General features: G+C 32.5%; 1 protein-coding gene across 2 annotated transcripts in view; it reads right to left on the bottom strand.

Annotated features, from left to right (window-relative positions):
* Window positions 1-18,627, bottom strand: part of TECRL (trans-2,3-enoyl-CoA reductase like) — a 175,764-nt gene that overhangs the window by 118,335 nt on the left and 38,802 nt on the right. The gene's annotated exons all lie outside the window — the stretch shown is intronic.

Here is an 18,627-nt window from a genome sequence, read left to right as displayed (position 1 = left end):
CCATTAGGATAAACCTTTGACCACTCATGTCTTAAAACTGAATAATATTTTTTCCTATGAAAATAAAGTTGTTTTGGAATAAGGCAATTGTATTGTGTTTGTATGAACTAATATATTTATAATGATCAAATCATTGCATTTTATTCTTAATAACAGTCTGACTATAGCAAATTTGAATCCATGCTAATAGACTATGACATTATTTAACCTTTTTTTTAATAAATGTGAATTGTACAATATAAAATTTTATTTTCACCATTTCAAAATTATTTCTAACATGGATTTAGACTGAAATGCCATGATATTCTAGTAAAGAGAGAGAAGTGAAATGGTGAACTCATATTAAGTTCTCAAAGAGTGAAACAACTAAGAATGAAAACAAAATGTTGTTCATTCATGCACCTAGTTCAAATAATTTAAAACTAACCAATTGATAAAACTGTTCTATTTGAAAAATTTCACTAAAAACTTACCCTTCTATGTCACTAATAAATAGTTATTCCTTAGTCCTTGTGAACAACTTTGATAATCGCAAGGTGAATCCTAGGTATTTGGTTCTAAATCAGAAATTTTCTCCCTCCCTACAATTGGCAACTTTCTAGACACACCCTCTGGCTTCACAGAAGTCATTGCTTAACTACAATAGTGGACACTACACAAGCAAATCTCACATGTGTCTATCAGTTTCCAAACATTTTTGCCTTACTACTATTCTGTCCTCTAACCTAAACTACTTCAAACATTTTTAACCATTTTTGAATCATTAGTAATGAACATGATATGATGGGATTTTTTTGTAAATGAACTTAGATAAACAAAATATTTTTTTTATTTTAATGGCATTTCTAAACAGTTTTCTTCAAGATCAATATACAAAATCAAGATTTCATAAAACTAGAGAGTTATGAAAAGCAAGGAAACATGGAGTTCAGTCAAAATCATCTAATGCCAAATACCTGTTATTATCAGTGTTTCTGTCATATGGAGAGATTCTTGTTGTTAACCATTTCATTTGTATTCTAATTTCATCACTGCATTTGGTATTTTCTTTGCAAAGATCCTGAAAACATTTGCTATTTCCTTCTCTGATTCATTTTACAGATTAATTACTGAGGCAGAATTAAGTGACTTGTCCAAGTTAATACAACTAATAAATAGCTCAGGCCAGATTTGAATTTAGGGAGATAAATCTTCCTGATTTTAGTCCTAGCACTCTAACCACTGTGAAACATAATTCTTCATGTGGAGAAATACACCACAACAAAATTTAAATCACTGTTTATTTGAATAGCTAATCTCATGTCAACATAATTGTTAAAATAAGTAGGTCATCAACTATTTTGAAAGAGAGTCTCTGAGATCATTGGAGAGTATGGGTGAAAAAAGAAAATATAATTCCATTGAAATGAATTCAACATGCTTTTAAACACAATGTCATTTTAATTTTACAGAAAATGGGTTTCATAGCAAGGAAGCATGGTAAAGCAGACAGAATTCTGAATTTGAAATCAGAAGACCTGAGTTCCCATCATGAAGCTAACATTTATTTCTTTGTGACCTTAAATATGTCATTTAATCTCTTGGCCTCTTTTTCTTCATATGAAATGAGGGAAATAAACTAGATAAAGTTGAAGATTCCTTCTATCTGGATTGAAGTGGACCTGGCCAAAACCACTCAAATATTTGTTTTGACCATTTGCACCTCAGTGAACAGTATAAAAAATGCTTGATTTATTATTCTGTTAATTATTCAGTCTTAAGAAAGATTTACAATTGTTTACTAAATTTTTCTTTTAGTATTAATAAAGGAGTAAACAAAAACCACTCTCCCCCAAAACATTGAACCTGCCTCTCTAATCTGGCTTTTTCTGTTATGTTTATGTGAATACAAGTTTCTTATTTATATTGAAATCCTACAAAGAGAGGGATGGGAGAGAAAGACACAGAAACGATGAGAGAGAGAGAGAGAGAGAGAGAGAGAGAGAGAGAGAGAGAGAGAGAGAGAGAGACAGAAAAGAATGAGAGAGAAGAAACATGGACAGAGGGGAAGAGAGAGAGAGAGAGAGAGAGAGAGAGAGAGAGAGAGAGAGAGAGAGAGAGAGAAATACAAATAAAACAAAGCATATATTAAGCATGTACCATGACCTAAACACTCTGCTGAGTAATAGAAATATAATTACAGGGAAGCAAAATAATCCTAAACTCAAAAAGCTTACACTCTAATGGGAGTAAAACAATTCATGAAGGAGCAATGGCATGGCAAAGCTTGGTATCTGATAGACTGTAAGTGGGTGGAAGCCTAATTCATGGAAAAATAAGGTCAACACTTTGATAAGAAAGTGGAAGCTGTTTCTAGTAGTAGAGTGCTATTTATTTCCAAAAGGGATACTGGTGGGGCAGTATGATTTGAAGCTGGTGGCAGGGCCAGCTCAAATGCCACCTGTTTCATGAAGCCTTTTTTAATTCCCCCAGAAGGAAGGAATCATTCTCCCCATTTATTCCTGTAACTTTACACCCATGTCATATGCAAGGCCCTTGTCCCACTGCTTCACACTTTAAACATGAGTATATTTCTCACTTCTCTCTACTGGATTATAAACTCACCAAGGACAATGCCCATGTCCTGACTCCCTTTGTATCCCTAAATTTAATTACACCCAGCCCTGTGACTTATGAACAGTAGCAGTTCAATAACTATTTGTTGACTTACTGACAAAGCCCTGAAAGATCCTGGATCTTGGGTCATCCTTGTCTCCCCATAAGCCACTTAAAATTTTGACATTTAAACATTCTCCCAACACCTCTTCCTGATGCTCGCTTCATGTCAAAGCTTGTCACTTCATGAAAGCTGGAGTGTGTCATTCCTCATAGCTCTGCCTGTCAGCTCTGGAGAGTGTTTTACATTCACAGCTGGGGGACCAGAAGTGAACTGGAAGCTGCCACCTCCAAATGAGAGCAGCCCAAAAGAATCTGCTTGGACTGGAGTTTGCTCAAATCAGCAGTCTAGCAGGAGTTTCCTATCAAGTTATTCTGTTTTTAGTTCATGACATTTTTCTGTCTCCTACACATCTTCTGCTTAAGCTTTTTCTTGTCTGAAAATTTTAAAGATCTATACAATAAGTCTGGAAGGTTAAGCAGAGTTATCTAACTATCTAACTTTCAAAAAAAAGAACACTTTCTTCAGTGAGATTTCTTGGGAGAAGGGAAGTTCTTTTAAACATTCTAATCAATTTTGAAAATGATAGCATCCAGTAATGCAAACCAAAAATAGCATTGGCTTTGTAGTCTACACATCAGGATTCAAGCCCTTCTTTGTCAAATATTTCTAATCTTCTAATTTATATATGGATGAAAGTTTCATAGGTGATAGGGACTGGACTTTTGATTATCTTGATTCTGAGAACTCCTTTGAGAAAACTCCCTCTCATTCATATAAACTGCCAGTATCTCTGTAATTTATAATCTTAGAGACTTGTCTGTTACATAGAGATTGTCAGTCAAAAAGAATTTATCAAGTTCTTACTATATTCCATAGCCTGTGGTCTGGGAATAAAAAGAAAGGCAGAAAAACAGTCCTTGCATCCAAGAAACTCATATTCTGTTGGGGGAGATGACATGTAAATAACCAGAATCATATGAGATGTATACAAAGTAGATGGTAGGCAATCTCTGACAGAAAGTAGGAATGGGATTGAAGGACTCCTGCAGAGAGTTAAAATTTGACCCGAGTCTTGAAGCAAATAAGGGGTGGCAAAAGATGGGGGGAAAGTGTCAGAGAATTCTAGACATGGGGCTGTGGACACAAGACTATATTAAGTGTGCTAACATTTCTTTTTCATAGAGGAAGCAGACAGTGGAGTAGCACATTGACTACCCAATCATTAGGATTTCTGTAGCACAGAGCTGCTTAATATACAAGTGACGCTTTGTGAAGTAAACTTTAGCTGAGCTTGGAGATGCCTAGAATTGTGGAGAGTAGTCTCAAACAGATCAGAGAGAAAAGCAAGCATCTTCCTTTCTGACTTATGAAAAAAGTAGCAAATATCCTGCTTTTTGGTTTATTGTGTTTAGAGATATCTTCCCCCTAGACCCCCAATTCCAGCCTGATTTTCCAATTTGTATTTATCCCATAATATCTACTTAACCCTAAATATCTCAAATATGTGTAAAAACCTCACTCTTTTCCTACTCCCCTTTCATTAGCTGAGAACTCGTCTCTCCCTTCCACCTTGCAAGTTTCTCATACATAATCTTTGTAAACTGTTTCAGAATATAGCATTCCAGTACCCTTTTGAACCTGGGTTTCTTCCATTTTAGCAATTAACAAGTTAACAGGGAAAAACCAGAGAAGATATACACAGTTTAAAAGATTGCAAGTATGTATGACTGGCAAGATAATGGAACTTTTCACATTGTGAAAAAATTAAGAAAGGATAGTTTGGGGAAAAAATAAGATCTTCTGTTTTTGACATATTGAATTTGAGATGCCTATGAGACATATTTAGTATTATGTATTTGTATGTGGGTGTATATATAAACATATATGCATGCATATGCAAAACTATATTATGGAAATATCTTTTTAGAGATAATAATTACACCCATTGGGGATGATGAGAAACACGATTTAGTGTAACTAGAAAAGAAGACTCAGTGCAGTGTCTTAGGGGAGACTCGTGCTTTATATTCATGACATAGAGATAAAGTTATCATGCATCCAAAATATCAGAAGTGAAATGTGAACCTATGTTTTCTTAGCACTATCCATCATTTCATATTGTCTTAAGAAGAGATTTGACAAGTGATTAAATATTGTGTTTTGTGATGAGAAAGATTAAACAGTCAATAATCATTCTGAAGTTGTAAACAAGCAATTAGAAGAATGATGGTGCATTGGCAAAGGCAGAGAAACTAGAAAGAAGGGTAAGCTTATAGAAAAAGATGTTTTTTTGGTTTGAGCCTCATTTGAAATGATTAGGGGTTAACTAGTCGAAGAAACCAAGTTACCAGAAATTATGGAAAAATAGTTATTGTTAAGTTAGAAGCCAAAAACCCAAGTAGAAATGTTTTTTAAAGTAGTGAGTATATTGTCTAAAGAAAAATAATAAGTTGACCTTATATTGTATTTGTATTTTTTGTCAAACCTTTCCCAATTACATTTCAATCTGGTTGCAGTCACCCTGAGTAGTTAGCGCCTTGCATAAAAGTGAATTTGACACCTCTGGGACAATTAGAGATATTTACTTTAGTTTAGAGAAAACTGAAGATAAGCCTGGAAGTGATAGAATCAGATATCTGAAGGACTGTCAGGTGGGCGACACATTGCATTGATGTGCTTTGTCCCTAATACTTGGCAGTTGCTGAGAGGTAAATTTAGTCTTAAGCTAAGGAAAAATTCCATAAATTACAGATATACAAAAGGAAAATGAACTTTTTATTTTTTTCTAAAGAGAATAGCTTTCCTTCAGCAAAAGCCAGATAATTGCTTATTTGGTTTGTCACAGAAGACTTTCTTGTTCACCTCTAAATGGCCAAATAAATCTTAAGTACTTGCTGAATGAATTAAAGGGCTTTTGTGGACCTTTTCAACTCAGAAATTCTTCAACCTTTGAAAAAACAAAAAAAGGGTTTTTTTAAAACTAGAATTCTATGTGTCTATCTCTGTTACTGTTTTCTCAGTCAGTTACTGAATACTTTTTTATTCTGCACACAAAAACACTTATGACCTTGTCTATAGGTTCATCAGTGATTTCACCACAAGTGTGTGACTTCTCACAATAAAACATAGGGAGGGCAAAAGAACTGGTCATTTTAGTTCAGTCTCAGGAACACAAAGCAGGTTCTTTCAACATGTCTGTTTCAAGTGAACAGACTTCAAGATAGTTTAAAAAAGTAGTGAGAATCACAGAGAGACTGAGGTAAGAGAATTAAACTGCAGAGAGCCCTACCAACAAAAGCAAATGGTAGGATAACTGGAGCTGCCCATTTTTAGTATAGAAGCAGAATTCGAATAAGGGGATTGGTGCCTTTTATCTCTGGAATTCTTCTAACTATGGATCTGACTTCAACAGAATATTTCTGAAATCCCTCCCAGCAAATTTAGCCTTGTTTCCCTGCTCTTCCTTAATTCTGAGACTCTGACTATACTTGGTCAACAAGGTAAGTCAATCTTGATGTACCTAATGCAGAGACCCAAAAAGTATCTTTATTCTCCCCAGAACAACGAGAAATCAAAACTCTGTCAGGTGAATGGACCTAGTTTGAATACCTGGAGAGATTCAGTCACACCACCAATATGCTTCATTTTGACCAGAGTCACTGCTGCCTTATTTATTTTCATTACCAAGGTTTGCTACCACCTGTAGGAGTAAACTTCCTAATCATACCAAATCAAAGATATTCTACAGAAAACAACGGATAATCTTTGATGAATGTCTTATGTAGGTCCTCAAATATATCAAGTGTTATGCAACTATTAGGGTTTTTCAGGAGATTTGGAGTCTAAGTAATATGTCCTTGAACAGGTGAATTTCAGAGTAATAACATCCATGCCAATTATAATCTATCAGTCTAAGTCAGTATAGTCAGGTTCAATAGCATTTTTAGCTGCTCCAAAACTTTTTTATTCTCCAGAACATTAGAAGCAAAGTCACTATCATTCTTTACTTTGGTAGTATCCTGTCCACATTTTTACTTAATATTTTTTCAGATCATGTTCGACTTCAGATCCAACATGTATGAAATTGTTAAAGTTTATTGCTACACTAGGAAGATCATGAAATCTTATGTTGTTACCACCTTAGTAGCCTTAGAGCCATCCCTTACACTGATAGCTAGAAGTGAAAGGATAGGGGCAGCTAGGTGGCACAGTGGATAAAGCACTGACCCTGGAGTCTGGAGTACATGAGTTCAAATCTGACCTTAGGCACTTAATAATTACCTAGCTGTGTGGCCTTGGGCAAGCTACTTAACCTCATTTACCTTGCAAAAACCTAAAAAAAAAAAAGAATTGACAGGATGATGCCGTTGTTTACTGAAAGGTCAGCAATGAGGCACTCCTAGCAAAACTTTTCTTTGTAGTTCTGGAATTATAAACATCCTAAGACATGCCCAAAAGGCATTTACACAAATTCATATTTATTCGCAGTGTCACCCATCTCTAGCATCAATTTGTCAACATTCTCTTGCTTCACAAAACTCTTGTTAATAAGGTCTGGGGCACTGATGTATTCAACAGCTTCCCTTTCCCTATGAAGAGAATCTTATTGTCTTGAAGCTCTAAGACATAGATGCAAGCAAAAGCACCACTAGACATATCAGTTCACAAAAGACCTTTTGCAAGTACAGAGATCAAACTTCAATGGCACAGTTTGTAGGAGAGTCAAAGATCTTCTTTGCATGGAATCTTGAGAACATACAAATTGAGGTTTTTGGTTAGGGGATTTTTGTACTGGCCTCAGAGAAAAGAGGCCAAGGAGCCTGCTATCTCCAAGGGATAGCAGTAAATCCTTTGTGATTCTGTTCAGGAATATAATACTCTACCTGAAGATTCAAAAGAAGAAGAAACTATGGTAGGTTACTCTCTGGTGTGCAATTAAATTTCTATATACTAATTTACCATTGTACAGCTAGATGGCCCAGAGGATAGAACAACAACCCTAGAGTCAGGAAAACCTGAGTTCAAATTCCGCCTCAGTCACTTAAAAATTACCTAGCTGTGTGATCTTGGGCAAGTCACTTAACACTATTTCCTCGTAAAAGCCATCAAAAAAGTTATCTGGTATAATTTCTCTCTCACAACATTCAATTTGGATCAATGAATACCATGGAAACAATGTAAAGACTGGCAAATTGCCTTCTGTGGGGGTGGGGGAGGAAAATGAAATTAGAGGGAAAATTGTAAAACTCAAAACAAATAAAATCTTTATTGCTACACTAGGAAGATGATGAAATCTTATGTTGTTACCACCTTAGTAGCCTTAAAAAATTATTTTGGTTGCATTTTAATCATTGCAGATGATATATAAATCATGATTATACTAATCAGAAGTAAATATGGCAGAAGGGAAGACTAGTTAATTCATTTTTACAAATGAGGAACTGAGGCAACTGAGTTAAATGACTTGCCCAGGATGTTCCAGATAGTAAGTGGGTGAAGTCACATTTGAACTCAAGTTCTCCTGTAGGCAGGTCACTACATCTATTGTATCACTTAGCTGCTCATCCTTTGTTGCTGTTGTATCATTTCAGTCCTATCCTATTCTTCATGACCCCATTTTGGGAGAATCTGGAGTGGTTTGTCATTTCCTTCTCCAGTTCATTATTAAAGATGGGGAAATGAGAGAAACTGAGTTACCTAACTTGCCCAGAGTTACACAGCTAGTAAGTGTTAAGCCACATTTTATCTCAGATAAATGAATCTTCCTCATTCCAAACCCAGTGATAAATCAATTGACATCTAGCTGCTATCTATCTATCTATCTATCTATCTATCTATCTATCTATCTACACACATTTATATATGCATATACACACATTTACAAATATATTTATATTCTTATAAAGCAAATTTATTATATAAAGCAAATCCATATAAAGCCCATAAAGCATATTTAAATCCACTAAAAGCAAACACATATGTGTGTATGCATATAAAATTTCTGAAATAAATTTGAAAATAGTTAATCTTAAGTTAGATTTATTTCTAATATTTATTTCTAATATTCCTTTCCATTTTAAATACATATTTTATTTTGTAGAATTAACTGAGAAATTTTCTAAATTTTCTAATTCACTAGACAAGAACTTAGAAGTATAATTTTCAAACAATTTCACTTATTGCTTGTATTGATTTCTAAACACCTGCACTTGTTAATCATTAAAATTTTTTGTTGAATATTTTCATTCATAAGATTTAAGTTTATAGGTACTCCTTTTCCAAAAGTAAATCACACTTTCTTCATGTTCTAATAAATGTTATTCATTGTGTAATGTGGTTGAAAATTCCCCCAGTTGTTGGCTGGGTTTCTGGTGATAAGACTTTGCCTTTAGCTGGATAAGTGATAAGACTTTGCACCCAGCTGAGTGTTGACAGATCGTAGCCTGTAACTGGGCCTCCTCTTGAAGCTCTTCTAGCTTGGTAGACCTCCCAGAATTTGTGCTACACCTGCTATAGCCTTTGTGATACCCTGGTCATCTTGATGCTTTGATGAATTAACAAAATAAGACATAAATGTATGTTATATAAATTTTACAAGGGAACACATATAATGCAATCAAAAAGAACTGAACTATCAGATAATCCTTTTTTTCTTTTTGTATATATTTGAAGTTATTTATTATTTACAGCAAAAACACATAATTAGATGTCCTAAATTGTGATAGTGCATATAATGTATTGCATGTATGTATTTGTTTGTGTGTATATGTATCATTAAAAATATTTGACTATTTAACTGGTTGGTATTTTAACCCAAATCTTCCTAATTCTAAATCTAACACATTATAAATTGTGGTTAAATGAATTAATGAAATCAATTCATGAATTAATGGTTTTTGTGAAGTCATTTGTCTGGGAGATTTGATCTTTTAAGCCTGAGAAAAATTCACATAATATCTTCTGTCATTTTTATATGTAATTATATTAATGAAATGTGTTAACAAACGAACACAAAGTATAAATTTTCAATAGAAGAAAAGTTTCCATCTGTATCCTGAGAAAGAATTGTGGAGTTCGAATAAAGACCAAGGTCTATTACCTTTAAGTAAAAAAAAAAGTCTTATTATGTAATTCTGCTATTTCATACTATATATTTATTCCTTAAAGATATAATTTCTCTCTTATCACATTCAACTTAGATCAATACATACTATGGGAATGATATAGACTAGTAAACTGCCTTCTGTGGGGGGGGAGTGAGATTGGGGGAAAAATTGTAAAACTCAAAATAAATAAAACCTTTCTAAAATTAAAAAAAAGAGAGAAGAAAAATTTATAGAGGAATACAGTAATAACTCTGATGTCATCACTCACTGTGTCTGATTGATCTGTTTCCTTTTTGCAATCATACATTTTCATTGGTGATATTCTTTACCCCTGGATTCTTGAATGGTATGTATGACAGAAGATCATAAGCTCGGATAATATACGATATATATTTATAAAGCAAAAATGTCTGAATTTTTATCCCCAATCTGTAAAATAAGTGGGTTTGACTAAAGATCTTTTAATTCCTTTCTGGCTTGATACCTGCCATCCAGTGAAAATCATGAAGAGTCTCATAACCAGGTGACAAAGTTGTTTGTTTTTTTTCCATCTTTGGTATTGAATGAAATTAAGGAAAAAATTGCAAATTGGTGCTCAGCTCTAAGAAACATAAATTTTGATATTTTAGCTATAATAAAAACAGAAAGTAAAAGTTTTTCAGAGAGAATAGAGCTTGATTATGCAACTTTCACATCTATGCTTAACATATTCTTAACCAAAAAATAAGATTAATAAAAAATATGAAATAGCTAATTTTGATTACATGGAATTGAAAAGAATTTACATGAATGGAAGTATTAGTGTAGCTAGAATAGGAAGGTTAAATAGGAGGAAAATTTTTTCTTAATATAAATATCTTTGTTAATATTCTGATATCTAAGAACTTTAGGCATTTAACAAAAATTTTGTAAGTTAGACCTTTCACAATAAGAAAATGACCAAAGGAAATGAACAAAAGGGTCTCACAAACATAGTTGCCCAACTTACTCATAATAAGAGCACTTAAAATTCAAAGAACTCTTAGATTTCACCTCCTAACCAACAAATACACAAAAATTGACAAAACATGAAAGTATGTCAAAGTTGGAGGAGTTGTCAAAAGACAGGCACAGTAACATGCTGTTGTTGAAATTCTAAATTGATTCAAACATTATGAATTCCAAATAATTTGAAATTATTTAAGAACGCTACATTGGTTTAGAAATGTTACTACTATGCTTATGTCTTAGTTGTTTTAATAACACTATGAAAGGGTTCATATTTACCAAAATAATTGTAACAGTTCTTTTTTTGTTTTTAGAAAAAGAAGCTGGGAAATAAAGCTGCTATCTTTGAGCTGAGGAATAGCCATACAAGTTGTGGTAGATTAATGTAATGCAGGGCAGCTAGATGTCCCAGTGGGCTGGGTTTGTCAGTAAGATGCTCTTTCTGAATTCAAATTTGATCTCAGACACTTAATAGATGTATGACCTAGGCTAGTCACTTAAACCCATTTACCTCTATTTCTTCATCTACAAAATGAGTTGGAGAAGGAAATGATAATCCAAACTAGTGTCTTTGCAAAGAAAACTTACAATGGAGTCATGAAGAGTCAGACAAGACTGAACAGCAATAATAAATGTATTTATTGTCCTTTAAGAAATGATCAATATTTCTATATTTCTATGTATATTAGTTCAAATATATGATATAAACACACACATATATAACCTTACATGCCTATTTGTATACATATAGATATATAAATTTGTATAAGTTTGCAAAAATACTAATAAAAATAGTAAAGTCAGGGGCAGCTAGGTGGCACAGTGGATAGAGCACTGGCCCTGGAGTCAGGAGTACCTGAGTTCAAATCTGGATTTAGACACTTAATAATTACCTAGCTGTGTGGCCTTGGGCAAGCCACTGAACCCCATTGCCTTGCAAAAACTAAAAAAAAAAAAAAAAAACAACAACAAAAAAAAGAATGTTTTAGGCAGCTAGGTGGCATAGTGGATAAAGCACTGGCCTTGAAGTCAGGAGTACCTGGGTTCAAATCCAGTCTCAGACACTTAAGAATTACCTAGCTGTGTGGCCTTGGGCAAGCCACTTAACCCCATTTGCCTTGCAAAAAAAACCCTTAAAAAATAGTAATGTCACCTTTTTATTTACATGTAATTTAATTTTGCATCACTTTAATAATATTCATTTAAAAATAATTAAATATTTAATAATAGTTTTTCATTTTCCAAAATATTTAAAAAATTTTAATGCTTATATTAATAGAGTTTAGTTATCATTGTGAACATGGAAATGATTGATTTTAGAATCTCTATTATGAAAATAGCAAACATCCATAAAAATTAATAAAATTTGCAAACTGCTACACTCTATTTCATAAAAGCAGACCATTTATTCTGAATCCAATTTGAGTTATATTTTCAATATACTATGTTAAGAAACAAAGAAACCAACTAAAAAAGAAAAAAGAAAGCAAAGTGTTAAAAAAAATTTAAATGAAATTAGTGATATAAAATAATTCTTAACATAATTCTCAGGAGGGTAAAATAGTAAAAAAAATCCATTTTAGAAAATAAGAATAAGACACCGTCATGGCTTATAAAGACTCACAAGTAATAGAAGAACTTCGGTTCAAAAATAATAATAGTAATCATAAGGCTCATGTTCCAAGTAAGGTTAATAAAAGAGGAAAATAGATATCAAGCTAATGAAAGAAATAACAAGTATCTTTTTTTTGTATTAAAGAATTAAAAGTAAAACTAAGGAACCAAGGAAAACAAATAGTCTTATGCATTTAGTAAGCTGGGCCAGAGATCTGGTGAGTACATTGGAGGGAAGACTACTTAGCTTGTGGTGTCATACTTTAGGAAAGATGCTAATAAACTGACACAGATCTAAAGGATTTCAACTTCAAATGTGAAGGAATCTGAGGACCTTACATTAGGAAGGGTGACTAAAGAAGTATGTGAAATTTAGATTGGAAAAGAGAAAACTTAGGGGAAAAAGACAGTATTTTTCAACCATTTGAAAGTCTGCTGGAAAGAAAGAGTTGACTTGTTCCATTTGGTTCTAAGGCTAGACCTGGCAATAATAGAGTTTTTACAAATATGCAGAAATCATCATGTTTAGAGTTGCCTGCATCAGGAGGCACTTCTCTGTCACTGGAATGTTTAAAGCAAAGTCTATTTAATCACTAGTAAGTGACACTGTAGGAGGGCTGTTTGGTCAGGTACACACAAATTGGACTAGATGGTCTCTGAGATCCAAACCCACTTTGAAGCTCTATGATTGAGTAATTAAAACTGTGTTTGTCATAGCATTGATAGTCTTACCAGAATATACAAAGTTATCTATTCATTTCAGTTGTGTCTGACTCTTCATGATCCTATTGGAGTTTCCTTGGCAAAGTTACTAGAGTATTTCTTATATGGTATCCAAGAGCAAAAAAGTTTGGTATCAAGAAGTTAAGTATAGCCAAATAAGAATACACTCAAATTGTAAATGATCTGAAGTTGTCACATTATTTGAAATTGTGTTGCATATTTCTGTTGAGCTGAAACCAATGACCATATTTTACATAATTTAAACTTTGGATATTGTGGATTCAAATATGTAAACATGCACCAAATGAGTCTTCACTCATGTTATTCAGGGTTTAGTTGTATCTAAATATGATTCTCTTTCCATACCTTGCTGCCTGGATCCAAACTGCACCAAGCATTCTGATTACCAAACTGATCTCAGCAAACATCAGAATAATGATAAATTTATAGTTATAGACCAGATGTTGGAGTCAGAAAGAGTAATTGGCTCATTTCCCTAGAAATTCTTATTCTTTAATGAAGTAAAAGCTAAATATTTTAGCTTAACTTACTGGTATAGTGACTATCTACCATATGAACATTTCAAACATTTTAGTTTTAATTTTTTAATTCAAGATAATTTTATTAAATGATTTGCCCAAGGTCACACAGCTCTGAGGTAGGATTTGAACTTAGGTCCTCCTGACTCCAGGGCCAGTGCTCTATCCCCTGTGACACCTAACTGCCCCTAATTTTAAACATTTTAAGTAAATACCATTTAATCAACTTATTTGGGTTTTTAGATCTCCATAATGTTTTTTTAAACATAAAAGAAGTTTGAACAATTTTCAAGAAACTGCCATTTATATTGTGATACCTTTATTATGCTACAATATATTTTGAATACTTTTTTCTTTTTTTCTATAACAATATGATGATTACTTTTGCTTGTTTTCAGATTTTTATTTTTATTTTATTTTTGTGATAGCATTTAAAGATAGTTTTTGGAATACATTTTTGCAAGATTTTGAGTTCTGCATTTTTCTTTCTTTCTCACTTCCCTATTCCTTCCACATGATAACAATAAATCTGATATAGGTTATACATGTATGAACAATATGATTATTTTTTGTACAATTAAAATTTCTTCAGGATTATTATATAAGCAAAGCCTTTGAAAAGTTTACTCCAGTAAATATCTATTGAAATAATGGATCCTGAGTAAAATCTAAATCATATGATTCCTAAGGGAATCATTTCATATAAGAAAAAGAAAAAGAAAATAATTATTTTAAGTAAATCTTTATCTTTCACTTTAAAAAATAGCAATTATTTTTACCATTTAACTTTCCTCGGTTGTTATTAGATACATTATTTCATCCAAAAACAAAAAAATAGAGGGAGTTCTGTCAAATTCCTCTTATCAGAGTAACATGGTGCTGAGAGCTAAATCAGGAAAAACAAAGCAGACAAACAAAATTATAGACCCATCTCCCTAATCAATATTGATACAAAAATCTGAAATAAAATTATTGCTATTGAATTTCACCAATTTATTACCAAGATAATTCATCATGGTCAGTTAGGATTTGTACCAGATTGGCAGGTATTAGGAAAACACACAACATAATTGAACATATCAATAGCAAAACCAACAGAAATCATTTAATCATCACAATAGATGCTGAAAAACCCTTTTATAAAATACAACATCCATTCCTATTTTAAAAAATACTCTAAAAAACTTAGAAATAACTGGAGATTTCCCAAAAATAATAAGCAAAAGACATCAACAAATATTATATGTAATGGGGAATAAACTAAGAGCATTTCCAAAAGATCAGGGGTGAAACAAAAATGCCCATTATTACCACTACTATTCAATATAGTACTAGAAATGTTAGCTTTTGTAATAAGAAAAAGAAATTGAAGGAATCAGAATTAGCAATGAGGAAGCAAAAATTTCACTCTTTGCAGAAGATGTGAGGGTGTACTTAGAGAACCTGAGAAAACTGTCTTAAAAACTCCTTGAAACAATTAACAAAGTCAGCAAAGTATCAGGATGTAAAATAAAACCACATATGTCATCAGCATTTCTATATGTGAACAACAAAGCTCAAGAACAAGAGATAGATAAATACCATTTAAAATAATTGAAGAAAACATTAAAAATTGAAAATCTACCTCCCAAGATAAATCCTGAAACTGTATGAACACAATTATAAAACACTTCTCACCCAAATAAAGTCAGTTCTGAATAACTGGAAAATGTCAATTGCTTATGGTTAGGTTGAGCTCATATACAAAAAATGTCAATTGTTCCCAAATTAAAATACTTATTCAGTGGGATACCAATCAAATTACCTAATAGTTATTTTACTGAGCTAGAAAAAAAAATAGTAACAAAATTTTTCTGGAGCAACAAATGTCAAGAATAGCAAGGGAACTGAGGGAAAAATTGTAAAGGAAGGTGGCCTAGTTCAACCACATCTAAAACAATACTTTAAAATGACAGTCATCAAAACTACCTGATATTGTTTAAGAAACAGAGTAATGGATCTGTGGATTAGGATAAGTTTAAAAGAAACAGTGGCAAAGGATTACAGAAATCTACTGTTTAACAAACCCAAAGACATCAATTTCTGGGATAAGAACTCACTATTTGAAAAAATTGCTGGGAAAACTGGAAAATAGTATGACAAAAACTAGACATCTCACACCCTATCCCAAAATAAGGTCAAAATTTAGACATAAATGGCAACATCATAGATAAATTGACCAAAAATACTCTATCAGGTCTATGGAAAGGGGACAAATCCATGACCAAACAAGAAAGAGTGTACATTATAAACTGCAAAATGTTTTTTGACTATATCAAAGTTAAAAGGTTTTGCATTAATAAAATCAATGCTGCCAAAATGAGAAGAAAAGTAGAAAGCTAGGAAACAATCTTCACAACTAAGAGTTCTGATAAAGATCTCATTTCTAAAATATGTAAAGAACTGCATCAAATTTACAAGGTAACAAGTCATTCCAAAATTAATAAGTGGTCAAAGGACATGAATAGACCCTTTTCAAAGGAATAAATTAAAGCTAAATATAATCATGTGAAAAAATACTCCAAATCATTATTGATTAGAGAATTGCAAATTAAACAACAATGGAGTATCACCTCACACCTATCTGATTGGCCAAGATGAGAAGAAAAAGGGAAAATGATCAATGTTGCAGAGGTTGTGGAAGGAATTAATTAATACATTAATACATTGGTGGTGGAGTTATGAACTGACCCAATCATTCTGGAGAGAAATATGTAACTATTCCTCCCAAAAAACAATAAAACTGATCAAAACCTTTGACCCAGCAATTCCAATTCTTGGCTTATATCCAGAAGAAATCATAAAAAATGGGGAGAGACCCATGCTTCAAAATATTCAGCCCAGCTCTTTTTGTACTGGCAAAGAATTAGAAATTGAGGGGATGCCCATCAATTGGGAAATTGTTAAACAAGTTATTACATGAATATTATGGAATATTATTGTTCTATAAGAAACCATAAATGGTCAAACTCTAGAGAAGCATGGAATGAATTACAGGATCTAATGATGCTGAGAGAAGGAAGCAGAACAAAGAGAACAATGTAGATATTAACAACAATGTGACATGAACAATCTTGTGAATACACCTACTGTCAGCAGTTCAGAGAGCTATTAAACCAGCTATGGACAATGCTACCCCCATCCAGAGGAAGAAAAACAAAACTAAACAAAACACTCAAAAAAGCCTTCAGAAAAAAAAAAACCCTCTGCATTCTCTTTTAAAAAAAAATATCTCATGTATTTTTCCCCTAATCCTAATTCTTCATACCCAAAATGACTAATCTGCAAACATGTAAAGACAAATGTATAATATAACCCTAACTGTTCACTGCTGAGGAGAGGGAAGTGGAAAGGGAGGCTAGAAAGAAATTTTATAACTTAAAATTATACATATGAATATGAATGAATGTTGAAAAACTTTCCTAATATGTATTTGGAAAAATAAAATATCAATGAAAAAAAAGAGAAAGACTTGAACAATAACTTGCCCCATCCATTTTAACATTCAACTCAGTTGTACTATATATTTGACTACTCAATGGAACAAAAGCAAACAAAGGGCAATTATCTGAGAAGTGTCTTTTTTCAAATGAGGCAGACATAATAATGCAAAAAATATTCAACATTCCACCAACATTCTACTTCTAGCTAGCTATGTTCTTACTTAAATACCTAAGCTCTCTGAATCTGATTCTTTATCTACAAGAGAAGGGGCTAGTCAAGATGATCTCTAAGATAACTTCCAATTCTCAAATTCCATAGCTCCTATGACTTCATGATTCTTTGGTTCAGAAGAGCTCTTCAATACAATACACTAGTAGATAAAAGATAACAAGAAAAGGATTGAGTCAGACTGGTAAATATTGGTTGCAGTAATTTTGTGTGTGGAGGGAAGAAAGAAAACATTCAGTATTTCTATCTTGGAGCTACATCCAAAAACTCAGCAGACTGTGGATTGAGAAGATTAAATCCAGAAAGTATAGAGTGTTAAATGAAGTAATATTTTAAAAGCTATACCAAAGTTATGAGAGGTACTGTGGTGTAGTAGATAATGAACGTAACTAGGAGTTTAAGAATATTTGATTTTAATTCCTGCCTGTGTTACATATTACCTGTGTAACCATGGACAGAGATCTGAATATTTCATGATAACAACAATTTCCTATATGTTTGCTTGACTAGATGCACAAAGAAACAAACACATAAAATCTCAAATTATAAGCTTCAGATGAAGTAGAATCTTAGAAAAATAGTTTTTGATATAAGCAAATTTTATTTTCAAATATGTTTTTTAAGTTTATAACATGAGACCAGTCCAATTTTGCTCATAGTTTATAAATTCAAATCCATATTTCTAATTCATTTTTCAACACCTTATATCCTGAAATTTATAAGCACATCTAAGTTGGTTTCTTGTTTCTTGAAATTCTTATGTTATTATGAATCTCCCTTCCAAGTCTGATGGTAGAAATGTGTGGATTCATGAGATTTAAACCTCATATAAGTTAAAAATATTTTAAATACAATATTTATTTACAAGGAAATCCAGATGATTTTTATTTTTATATCCTGCAGAATAAGAGAGCTTTCTTGAATAAAGGGCATGATGAAATTGTCATTCTTTTAGAAAAATCAAATCTCATTGGATCTAAAGATATTGTATCTAAGGCTGAGACAGATTTCTCATCACATTACTTAAACATTTTCCCCAGGATTGCTGAAGATCTGAAAGAAGAAATATTTGATTCAAAGAAGGCAAGATTTCCACTTTGAGGATTTTTAAGAATAGGGATTAAAGTTATTACATAAAATAATGTTTAAGATTTTATCTGGGTAACTCTAAACACAGAATTAGATTAAATCCATAAAAACACTACCAGGAAGCTTCTAAAGTCTGTATATCATTCATGTCCTCCAGAAAACACGTGTGTGTGTGTATTGCTTCATCAGGGGAAGACAA

The sequence above is a fragment of the Macrotis lagotis genome, chromosome 3 (genome assembly GCF_037893015.1).
Source record: "Macrotis lagotis isolate mMagLag1 chromosome 3, bilby.v1.9.chrom.fasta, whole genome shotgun sequence".
NCBI classification, from domain to species: Eukaryota; Metazoa; Chordata; class Mammalia; order Peramelemorphia; family Peramelidae; genus Macrotis; species Macrotis lagotis.
The sequence above is the reverse complement of the archived record's forward strand: the minus strand, read 5'-3'. Positions and strand labels throughout refer to the sequence as shown.